Genomic DNA, 13,065 nt, shown 5'->3' with positions numbered 1-13,065 from the left:
TTTAATAAATAAAATTCTGTTCTTCAGTATATTTAAAAATTATTTACTTATGTTCTCATAATAATTTTATCGAGTTTTAAATTTACATTACTGGAAAAGAGCCAAAAACTGGATAAAATTTTGTGTAATCTTATGTAGTTCCTATAGGTTGTATTAAATTATAAAAATAATATAACAACAATTGAATTTTAATACGATAAATCTCACATTTGTTTTTCAATTATGTGATTTGTTACGATATTATTTTTAAAAGATAAACTTTTTATTTCGTAATTGAAATGGAATATATTTGTACATAAATTCTTTCCTTTATAAACTGTTGAAAGATATTTTACTCATATTTTGTGGCAAAAAAAATGAAAACTTAAAACACAGACGTAGAACTGTTCAGCTGTTCACATACTATAAAACAAAAGTGCAAAATAAACTACAAGACCGATTTGACCCTCGCAGTAATAAATGGCGTCGGTATAAAAGAACCTTATAAAGTCCTCGTCGGCAATACGGTCGCTAGAGGCAAGCATTCTATCACACTGCATATGGCAAACTTAAACACATTAAACAGCCACTGTTGATATTAACCCGGGTTAACCACATTGCTCGCTTCAGACGGCTTCCCTGTAATGATCGTATGTTTGTTTAACATTGTTTGCTAATGTTTAAAGGAAATCAATTTACTCAAGTTTATTTATTTAATTATGAAGTGGCTTACTCACAAAAAGCGATAACCAAACTAAATTACGAGGTCCTTTTTTCCATTTTAATTATTTTATTCGTTTCGAAGGATAAATTGAAGTTTAGAAAAAATTATAATTTTTCTGATAAAATTGACTTACCTGAACTATCGAGGGAAGAGAGGTTCTGTTTTTTTACATCATCTTTCGGTATTTTTTTTTTGATTTCGTTTCATTATTTACGTATCTGTGAAGCAGTTACGGCCAGACATGTAATCCAGTTTTTATGAAAATATGCAGTAAGGGTCCTTGTTTATAGACGAATAATGTATATGTAATGACTTTTTATGAGATTTTCGATTTGATCGTCGTGACAACGTAATATTAGTTTACATATATAGGCGTTATAAAAAAGTAGAGTGGATATTTCTAACAACAAAAGCTATATTTGGTCTTTCAGTCTGAATAAATCTAATTTTAGCTTCGAATATTTGTAATCTGGCTCTCAGGATAGGCATATTAGATTTTTCACACTATAGTTCACCTTCAAGTCTTACATTTCCTTCTAAGGTTATTCTCTAACTACTGAATAGCATTGTGCCTTTCTCAGTTCATTTTTTAATGTTTAAAATATTCAACAAAGTTTTTTTTAGTCATTTTCTTTTTAAAATAAAAACCTTACATAAAAGGATAAGACCTTACATAAAAAAAAAATAAATAAATAAAATATGGAAACACAGGTGAAGTACACCTCGACAGTTATACGATTGAAAACCCCGTTTTTACCTATTTTAATACTCATTTTATTTCAGTTATGTTGAAGAGCACAATTCTATTAAATTTAATATAAATTAAGCGTACTCTATTATTCATGTCAGAACTACTATTTTAATAGTTTTTTTCTTTTAACTGGATTTAATGGAGCTAACAACTGCAGGAACTAAACTTCTGACATGACATATCAGCTTCCTGATATGGTGGTATACGATGGTTTAGCCTCCTGAACCACCTCAATATATTACTTCAGAAGATTAATGAGGAAGGTATGTATAAATGTAAATGAAGTGCAGTCATATACAGTCTCGGGTCAACCACTCCTGAGATGTGTGGGTAATTGAAACCAACCACCAAAGAACACTGGTACCACGATCTAGTATTAAAAAACCGTATAAAAGTAACTGCCTTTACTTGGATTTGAACTTATAATTCTCGACTTCGAAATCAGCTGATTTACGATGACGAGTTCACCACTTGTACCCGGTGGGTTGTCATGACATATAGCTGGTTAAAATAATAATATTTGTCATCAGAATTATAACATAATTATAAATACTATAGAATTTTTTTTTTACAATCGGTTCTATGAAAAATATAGATTTATATAGTGTTCAAAAAGTGACACAACCTTATAGGAAAATTGAGGAAAAATGGTTAACACAATGTAGCAAAAAATATTCATTGTCTCCCAATACATTAGATGTGCCAGTTATACCGAGACCCAGAATGCCTTCACAGAAAGTAAGATGTGGATGGAACAATCAACCTCCATCAAGCGGCTGTATGACAAGTTCCAAGTGAGTGGGAATATGGCAATTGCAGCCAAAAATTGTCGACCGAAAGTGCTAACACCAGAAAAATTGATCAACGTCCAAGCCGCATATTCTGTTAGTAATAAGAAGTCTCTGCGACGCCTAGCCAGTCTGGTCTCTTTGTTAGTAGTAACCACATAGCATTACGCAAGTGTTTAAAGATTCATCCGTACAGAATTCGTGGTGTTACTTGCAGACACTGGAAAACGTGCAGTTTTCTGTCAGTGATTTATATTATCTGCAACGACAGATGAGGAAGAACTTGATGTCTGGTTTCGGTCTGACGAGGCACGATTACACTTTAATGTATACGCACGGAATTCACGCGTTTGGTGTACGGAAAATTCACATCAGCTGCAGGATTCTCCTCTTCACAGACAAAAATTAGATCTTTGGGATGCAATTTCACGCAGGCAAATCTTCATGACATTTTTTCATGGCACAGTGAACAGTGAGCGCTACATACAGATGGTGCAACAATTTTTAAACGCTGTACCTTCAGGTCGGCTAGATTACACGTGGTTCAGGAGGACAATGCTACTGCTCATACAGTCAACAACACTATGACATTTCTTGGATCGGTGTTTTCATGAACAAGTGATTTCGGAGTGGTTGTGGTTCCCTTAGAACGGTCTCCTGATCTATCCTCTCCTGACGTTTGTTGTGGGAACACCTTAAGGATGTTGCTTACAAAACTCATCCTCACACCATTCCCGAATCGCAGAGCGAAATTGAACGATGTTTCGCTCCAATTCCTCAACAAACATAACAGCATGTGTTTAAAGGGATTAAACATCGTATTCAATTATAGCCACTTTTAATAAGTATGTAACTTACTCATTTTCCCATAAGGTTTTTTTTCTTTTCTTTTAACCTCCCGGACCACGGTTAAGTATTTCTTAAGGATGAGATGAATGATTTGTAACGTGTATCGAGTATTTATATAATTTTTCCGATACAAACATTAATACGGACAGAGATTATATCATTGAATTCTATAACACCTACACTTTACTTTTTAATGTTACGCTAGTATTATTTTACCAACCTCTTATCATGAATTATAACGGTAAATAACGTTTACTGTTAAACGGTACAAATAGAAGGCTATAAAAAAATCTATACACATCAACAATTTTCAAACATCTTCTAAACCTAATTTTTTTTCCTAATATGTACGTTGCAATCTTTTCAACTAGGAACAACCCCTTCCTCACATGGTCAATTCTAATGGTGATATTTATGACATATATATGAAATGTAGTCTTGTACAGACTCAGGCCTCCTTTCTGAAACCTGTGGTTAATTGAACCCCAACCAAAAATACACCGGTATCCACTGTCTAGTATTCAAATCCATATAAAAACAACTACGTTTTACTAGAATTTGAATATCAGAACCCTGGACTTCGAAAATCAGCTGTTAAACAACTGATCTGCAATGACGAGTTAATCATTATAGTTCAGGCGGTATCTGTTTTAAAATGGGCATATTTGGAATTTTTCTACACGATCACTAATTTTAAATTTAATGCCTCCGTAATATCATCAGAAATGATTATTTCGTTATGAGTCAGTTGAAAAATATGTGCTTAAATTTTTTTTAAACAAAATGTAAAATAATCGCAAAAATATCCATTTTTTCTTCTATTTCCCTAAACAACTCGATAACTGTTCATTTCAGAGAAAAGATCGAGAGAAAAAAAAGTTTTTTGTATTTAATTTTACATTCAATATCAACGGTTGCAGATCGAATAATGTATAATAATGTATTAATGTAAAAATGGCAATATCGTCAAAAAAATTAAAAAAAATTTTTTTTTGGAATTTTTCCGAGTACTTATACTTACGACCTTCAGACTTTGCTTCAAAGAATTGTTAGTAATAATAAAGCAACGCTCCAAATTTCAACAAAATCGGTCTGACAGTTTTTGCACAATAATTTTGCAATCCAGATTTTTAAAAAAATGCAATTTTTCCAAATTGTAGCTAGCTTCTTGAAACTATAATCAAATATAAAAGAGCACTCAAACTTTCAATTGCATTTTGAAAAATTTAAATTGATTAATTAGGAGAGCCTAGCGAAGTTTTCAAACATACTTGCAATTTTAATAAACAAAATTATTGTTTTTTCTGGTATTTTAAATGGTCTTGTAAGCTAAAAAGTTCAAATATCATACTGACAAAAGTGAATTACTGCTAAATATCAGTAATTATCCCTTAATTGATCGATAATAATTTATCCCAAAATTTGTATAATGACGGTCAAATTTGATTTCTATCTCCGGAGATAATTAACGAATCAAAACTATATATAAAAAAAAGAATGTTTTTCCGAGTACTATTAAGCTATGCTTTTTAAAATTAACTTATATAAAAATTAAAGGCAAAAAAATTAAAAATACGTTTAAATATTAATTTTAATTGAGCAATAAGTACTGTAAAAATGTTTATGTATTCAGAAATCAATTTTAAATGAAGGTAAAATGGTCTTAGTATAGTTTCTATATAATATTGCTTTGTTTATAATGATAAGTTTTTTATTGTGAGGTTTTTATTACTATACTGGAGTAAGCCGTTATAAAAAAAAAACCCCAAGCGCATCACATAAAATTTTATGAATACTTTTAAAAAAGTGAATTTAAAATGTAATGAATAAATATGTTTCATTTAATAGCCTATCAAAATTAAATGATTTTTAAGTTATTTCATTTTTATCATATTTTATTTACAGGCCTCCGTTAATTTTTTTCTGTACATTGTAGTTTATTACAAGAGAAGAGCGTTGTATGAAATTACTTTTGGAACGTATATATTTTTTGTGATTAGTTTTATACTATTCAATCAATTTTTATCGTAATATTTTTTCTCCACCTACAATTCCCGTCAATTTCAGTCGTTATATTTAAAAACAAGTCAAAAAATTTGGGTAAAAGATTATAACATAACTTAAAACCTTTGAATGGATTTAAATTTGTACAAATTTTGAATAGAAAGATAAATTAACATACTGTAGCGTGTTTTATCAGAAATTTAGACGAGTATTTTTTTTTGTCTTCAGTCATTTGACTGGTTTGATACAGTTCTCCAAGATTCCCTATCTAGTGCTAGTCGTTTCATTTCGGTATACTCTCTACATCCCACATCCCTAACAATTTGTTTTACATATTCCAAACGTTGCCTGCCTCACAATTTGTCCCATCTACCTATCCCTCCAATATAAAAGCGACTATTCCAGAATGCCTTAATATGTTTCCTATAAGTCTATCTCTTCTTTACTATAACTATATAACTATAACTATAACTGCATTTACTATAACTATATTTTTCCAAATGCTTTTCTTACTTCATCAGTTTATCTCAACATCTCTTCATTTGTCACTATCCATCCACATAATTTTTAACATTCTCCTATAGCAAACCATTTTAAAAGCTTCTAATCTTTTCTTCTCAGGTACTCCGATCATCCAAGTTTCACTTCCATATAAAGCTACGCTCCAAATATATACCTTCAAAAATCTTTTCCTGAAGTTTAAATTAATTTTTGATGTAAGCAAATTATATTTCTGACTGAAAGCTCGTTTCGCCTATGCTGTTCGGAATTTTTTTATCGCTCTTGCTAATCTTTAATAATTCTACTTTCAAAATAACAAAATTCTTCTACTTCCATAATCTTTTCTCTTACAATCTTTATAATCAGTGGTCCATCTACATTATTTCTACTAGATTTCATTACTTTCGTTTTGTTCTTGTCTATTTTCGTGCGGTAGTTCTTGCGTAGGACTTCATCCATGCCATTCATTGTTTATTCTAAATCTTTTTTATTCTCAGCTAGAATTACTACATCATCAGCAAATTGTAACATCTTTATCTTTTAACCTTGCACTGTTATTCCGGATCTAAATTATTCTTTAACATGATTAACTGCTAGTTCTATGTAAAAATTAAAATGTAACCGGAATAGGGAACATCCTTGTCGGACTCCCTTTCTTATTACGGCTTCTTTCTTATGTTCTTCGATTATTACTGTTGCGGTTTGATTTCTGTTAGCAATTGTTCTTCTATCTCTATACTTGAATCCTAATTTTTTTTAAATGCTGAACATTTTATACCATTCTACGTCATCAAATGCCTTTTTTATGTTTATAAATGCCACAAGAGTATTAAAATAACTTTAAAAAGTCCGAGTGTAATATTATTTTTATAAAAAAAAAAAACACAATCATAACAGACGATCTTTTCTGTTCCCTTTGAAGAAAAAAATATTTGTACAATAATTTCTAACATTAACTTCTTTTTACGTTCGATAATTGTTTTAATATTTTATTCATTATGTACCTTTGTTGTGGTGACTAATTATCAGCTATACATGAAATATTTGCAGATATATGTAGCAGTCATTTTTTGTGTAGTTGGCGCCACAAAAATTCAATAAAAATTGAATTCAGTAGATTTCTATTTGTACCATATGCAATCTTATTCCGATGTTTGGCTAGCTTCCATGCATTCTTAATCATCGGCTTTTTTAGTTCCTGCTTATGGATCCATGAAATTTTGGAATCTTTTCACCGTTTGATGAATAAAATTTCTCTTAAATTTTGGATCTGCTGCTGGCTCACCAATCGTTGAAAGTTATAGCCTCTATCTAGGTTTAATACTCATCTTTATAATAGGTAGTAAAGCTTCAGCATTCTATCCGACAGTGATAATAAAAAATATTCCTCAATTTTCCGACCAAAAATCGACTGAAAATTAACCTTTTTAATGGTTCCAACGTGGAACACACTTTTATTAATCCAGGACCCGTATTTAATAGATTATTCTTTAACATATCTTGCCTATTTTTTCAAATAATTCACAAAATCGTTTTTTATTAATTTCGAGCTTCCATTTATTTAATTTTGCAGAGGGCTTTGGGCTATCACTAGACTCTGAAACGAATTTTTCAAGCAATTTTAGATCCGGTAAAGAATACATCTTGTAAAAACTTCTTTAATTTATTTCGGCCTTTAGTAGACGTCCTCCGATCTTGCATGCTAGTTTTTAAAATCATATCATGATTGTAGAGATTGTTATATAACTTATGATTATAGATCATCCGTGGCCAACCTTTTTCAATAAGGTGCCACATTTTGAGCATTGAATTTTAAGAGTGCCACTCTCATTACCAAATTCTTTCCATCCTCACTTTTTTTTTATTTTTAAGTTTATGACTTCACTTAATTTTTACGTGAGAATTTTCTTAACAGACTTATTTTTTAAATATTACCCTAAATATCACATCAGGCAGAACAAAAATGAAAAAATTAAACGTAAAACTTTTCCGTTCAAAATAACTTTTATTCAAACGGTTACGAATGCACGGGTAACATATTTCATATGAGATATTTTTAATTTAATTAGGTACTGTACAAATATATGATGTTGATAAAAGAAATATATAGATGTGTTGATTTGTCAATAATAAGTCAAAACATTTCATTTTACAATAAATTATTGATAGTTGAATATTGACAATGATACTGCATTACTAAATGTAATTATAAATTGTAAAAGATTAATTCAAACATGGACAATTATTACAGGTGTAAATTACAGTAAAACTAATAATCAGTATTATTCAGAAATAATAACATCCTACAATAAATTAATTTTTCTACGAAGAATTGTTTATTAAAAAAAACAAAAAAAATTGATTAAAATTTCTACGAATTGATCGTAGAAAATGTAAATTTTAAATGTAAATTGATCGGAATTTATATTTTATCATATTCATAATTGTGAATGATCGATCACAAACACATGTGGAGCCAAACCTATAACAAATTTTCAGATCAAACTCGTACAAATTTGAAAAATCAGTAGGTGAGAGAAATTTCCAAAACTCAATATAATTTTCACTACCTGGGATTGAAATTACTTTCTTATTTTTAAGAAAATTTTGTTGCTGAAGATCACTTATTTCTGTTTGAATTTCAGAAGGATGGTGGCACAAGTCTTCATTCGATAGCAATAAAAAAGGGTTGTAAAAAAAATCAACATTTTTATTATACTTTTCAAAATCATAAAACTTGTTTCAAATGAGACTTTAATTTGGAAATTAAGTTTTCATACCTATCATAATTAGGAAGGTTGTCAGATTTTATCTCTAACTTTATCATTCATTTCAAATGTAACAGTTTTTTTTTTTTTTTTTTTTTTTTTTATTAAAATCGTTTATAAAAAGAGAAATTTTAACTATAATAGATGATATAGAACTAAATAGTATCGGAATCAAGCAATTTCTACCTTGTAGTTTTACATTTAAAATGTTCAAATGTTCCATAATATCTGTAAGAAACCCCAGATCCCACAGCCAATCTTCATTTTACTTCCTTGTACGAGGTAAAGGAAATATTGTGATCGCCAAAAATTTCGGTTTTCAGATTTCAACGGAAATATCCAATTTGACCATCCCTGAATCCATTTTTACTAGTACACAGCATAAGGCAGATGTTATCAAACAAAGAACTGAGGATTAAGAAGCTTAAATGGAAATGAATAATCTAACTTTTTTTTTAGCAAAGCCGTTCATTTGGTAAACGTATGAATAATTAGTCAGAGTGGTTTAAGTTAATACTTTGACAATGTTTCGAGATCAATAGAGAAGAATATCATTTGCTATGGCTAATGATATAATTTTAATTTTTTTGAATGATTTAATTTTTACAATCGGTTGTCAAAAGGATTGCAACAATACGTACAATTTTTGGTTAAGAAGAAAGTGTCAGGAGACCACCCAAAGATGGCCCACCTGAAACACAATATTAATAATATGCATCACCTCTCATGATACAAACGAAATCAATATCCTTCTGTTTAATTCTGAGCTTTTCTTTCTTTATCCTGTTTAGCCTTCGGGAATTACCATTCAGGTAATTACTTCAGAGGATGATATGTATGAGTGTAAATGAAGTGTAGTCTTGTACAGTCTCAGTTCGACCATTCCTGAGGTGTGTGTTTAATTGAAACCCAACCACCAAAGAACACCGGTATCCACGATCTAGTATTCATCTAGCCTGTCTCATCCGCGATCTAGCCTTTACTAGGACTTGAATGCTGGAACTCTCGACTTCCAAATCAGCTGATTTGGGAAGACGCGTTCACTACTAGACCAACCCGATGGGTAGGTTAATTCTGGGCTTTGTATGCATTTTTTAAAATTTTTAACTATTCAAGGGCAACCGGTAATCGCCTAGAAGACGTCTCGGTCGGCCCTGAGTGACGTGGTTGTAGATTAACCCACCCTGTGCATGCAGCTAACATCGCTGTCCTGCTCGTCGGGGTCCCTCCTGGTTCATTGATTCTTTTTTGCAGGTTAATTCTGAGCTGTTTACTGCTAATCACACGCACCCTAAAGTCGGTCCTGGTTACACCTGTCTCCAGTAGATCATATAGTTTTATTATATCTGTGATACAATGTAAGACTATGGGAACTGGTATCCTCATTCTGTTCAGCGGTCTCACCCATAGGAAGATAAGATATTAAAACAAATTAGAGACTTGCAACCTGTTATAAGGAAACTGAGAAAGAATATGTGACGTTCTAGACGTACGCAACGTCGGTACATTTTGGCATAGTACGTTGTGCGGGTTAGTTCATCACTTCGCATGCCCCTTCGCTGCCCAAGATGTTGTTAACTTCATCAATAAATACGTCTATAATTAATTTGCGATGTGTAGACTTCCGGGGATCGTTTCCAGTTGTTGTTTTGAGCAATGTTGTTTACGAGCCCGTTACAATCGTCGTCACAAATAGCAACCAGCTTTTCCATAACATCTCTAGAAAATAGGTTAACAGAACTGGAATATATTTTTATTTAGTAAAACATTTCCTCCAAGCGTTTGTATGTTATAAATAAATCCTATAATAAACAAATATCAATAGGATTTTTTTTTTATAAATATTTTACTTTATCTTTTCCTTAGTTACGAAATGCCAGGTTATGATGACAGCCATCAGCGTTGGCTTGTGTAATATTTTTCTAATGTAATTATGCAGTGTATGAAGTGAATTTTTTTCTGATGTTATGCATTATTTAAGTATAATACGAGTTATTAATAAGTTTTTTTGTTCTGTCGATATATTTTAGTAGAGTTCGTAAGATAGTTATCTATTGTAATGGGTACCATGATTTGACTTCCGGAAAATTTTGACATATTTTCGCGTTTCAGATCTCCCAGACCCCAAAACCATCATCAGTACAGAAGTTTATAAGTATATATATATTTTACTTTCTTGTGGATACGATAACTAAGTAATTTTGTGCCAATCACTTTCAAATTAATACATAAAATATATCGACCCAAAATCTCGGTCGAATTCGTTAATGGGTAAAATCGGACGATTGGGGTGGAATGGGTTTTTTTCGAAAAAAATTATTGCTATAATTTTCTTATTAAATAAAACATTGAATTCGTTTAAAATTCCTATTATTTTCTGGATAAGGCTATTATTTTCTGGATACAACTTATCTAAGTAAAATTTTTTGATCACCAATCATTGGTCCAGGGATTTGAAAAAATGGGGTTCCGAAGACAAAAAAATCATAACTCCCTTTATAGGCACAGTATCGAATCGGTTTAAAGTGGTCGTTAGTCCTCTAAACATTACCTAAAACTTTTCTCTGGAACAATTTTTGTTTAACCAATCCTTACCGCAAGGGATGACCAAAATATTTCTGAAATTGTAAGATGATGGGACTTGTCGTATGCTAAACATTTGAAACTTTTTTCACATGCAACCGTTGTCGTATTGAGTAAATTTGAAGTTTTTCTTAACTTTAGGGTGGAAATCTTTTTTATCCGCTTCTTAGCAAACGTGAAATCTACCTCCACCTTCCGCCGTGCCGAAAGGGATTTTTTTATCGCATGCATTGGAACTAATTACATATACTCATGTATGCTGTTAAGTTCATATTGATTTTGTATTTATTTTATTTTAGAAATATATCATTGTTAATCTTGTTTTCCATTTTAATATTGAATTGTTTTAATATATTTTTTTTTTATTTTATAATAAAAGAATAAATAATGCAATATAAAATAATATACAATGAAAGTATTTAACAGCTTACAGAAATTTACCTATGAATAATATTACCAAGGAACTTGTGTTACCAATTTGTAAATTTAAATTCGATACAAATAATAAAATTCTTTATAAATATTTTATCACGGTATAAATATTAATAGCAGAACACATTTTCTTTTTATCACTTAAGGTCAGTTAAAAGTAGAACAGAATTTGAGTTCGCTATTGAAAGGCTGCAAGAAAGATGTTCTTGCATATTCAGTAGCTTGGTCGTTTATACAAAAGGGGAAAACTGGAAGGGGGCTGTTAGGGTATAAGGGTTGTAACAGGGTACGGGTACGATATTCGTACGATAGTTTGGTTTGTGTTTGGGAGAACTGTCAGAGGGTAGTGCGCGCACACCACCCGTATAGCGTCTAGTTGTGACCTGGAACCCGGTCTCGTCGCTAGCAGGGTGAGTAACAAGCCTCCCGCTGAGTTTAGACACCAACCATTTACTAACCATAAAACAGTTTTTGCACTTTATTCTTTTTTCATTTACGTCTTTTAATAGTCTTATCTTATAAGCATCTCTAAATATTGTAGAAATGAATTAAAGATATATTTTTAAATTTTATTATATAAATGAGTATTATTTAAAAATTTATTCCAGTGATGCAAGAAAGAAGCCTTAATATAATATTTAGTTTATCAAATTAAGCAAAAGGTATTTTAAAATTAAAAACAGACCGTTTAAAGATAAAGTAAATTTTCTTATAGTAAAAAAAAATTTTAAATAAATCCTTCATTGTATTAAATGATTTTTATTTATATATATTATAAAATTCAAAATGAAATTTTCCGTAAATTTAATTGTATGTATAATAATTACGTTTTATTAATATTATTATTACACTTATATTCTTTCTGCAATTATTGCTTTATTTTCCGTAGTTACATTAATACGAAATATATGATATCTGATAATCCGTTTAATTTTCCCACAAAACAGTATATCATTTAAATCTAATATTTTTTCAACATGAAAAGGTATTTATTTATTTTTAGATATCTGAAAATGGATATAAAAAATTGCAATTTTTTTTTTTATAAAATGATATTAATCTTATAAAAATATCTTTCTTTCTCTTAAAAAAGGAATTAGGAGTTATCTTCGAATGAAATAAATTGCGTAAAACATAAGTGATTAAGAGTTTTAGGGTTTTTTTTTAAATTTAGGATTTATAAAATTTACTTGACATAGAATTTTATGCTAATCAAATTTAATTTAAAAAAATTTAGTAACTATGAAATGAAAGCAATAAAAATGTGATTCTTTATATTTAATTAGGATATTTAGTTATTCTATCTGACCTAAGTGATCTGAGAATATTAGGTGCGCTAATCAAGATTAGTTTTAAAATTAAAAATATAAATAAATTACCTTCTTTGATTATTTGGTGTTTAATATCTTGAATTTCTTGTTACTTAAATAAACCGCATGAGTTCATTTTGATACGTCAATACGTTTCCATTGTCAGGTCGGTGAACTATTAATATTACCTGGTTGTTATTTGAAAAATTAAATAAGTAAAAATATTACTATATTAAGATAAATGTTTGTTTTTTTTTAAATAATTTATTGTCAAAATATTTACGGATCTTGCTTTTTTTAAAATTATTGTAATGTATTTCTAATATATTTATTACCTGGGTTTAATTTTCATCTTGTCAAAGAATTTTTTAGTCTC

The 13,065-nt window shown here is 30.0% G+C and overlaps 1 protein-coding gene across 3 annotated transcripts in view; it reads left to right on the top strand.

Annotated features, from left to right (window-relative positions):
- The window catches only part of LOC142320205 (uncharacterized), an 804,138-nt gene that overhangs the window by 286,378 nt on the left and 504,695 nt on the right, over positions 1-13,065 (top strand). Inside the window, exon 1 of one of the 3 annotated variants that reach the window (XM_075357892.1) lies at positions 11,771-11,789. The exons of the other annotated variants lie outside the window; for them this stretch is intronic. The gene's annotated coding sequence lies outside the window, so the exon portion shown is untranslated. Of the gene's footprint in view, positions 1-11,770; positions 11,790-13,065 lie in introns of those variants that run through there. 3 annotated transcript variants of the gene reach the window in all.

Source organism: Lycorma delicatula, chromosome 2 (genome assembly GCF_047948215.1).
Source record: "Lycorma delicatula isolate Av1 chromosome 2, ASM4794821v1, whole genome shotgun sequence".
NCBI classification, from domain to species: Eukaryota; Metazoa; Arthropoda; class Insecta; order Hemiptera; family Fulgoridae; genus Lycorma; species Lycorma delicatula.
The sequence above is the reverse complement of the archived record's forward strand: the minus strand, read 5'-3'. Positions and strand labels throughout refer to the sequence as shown.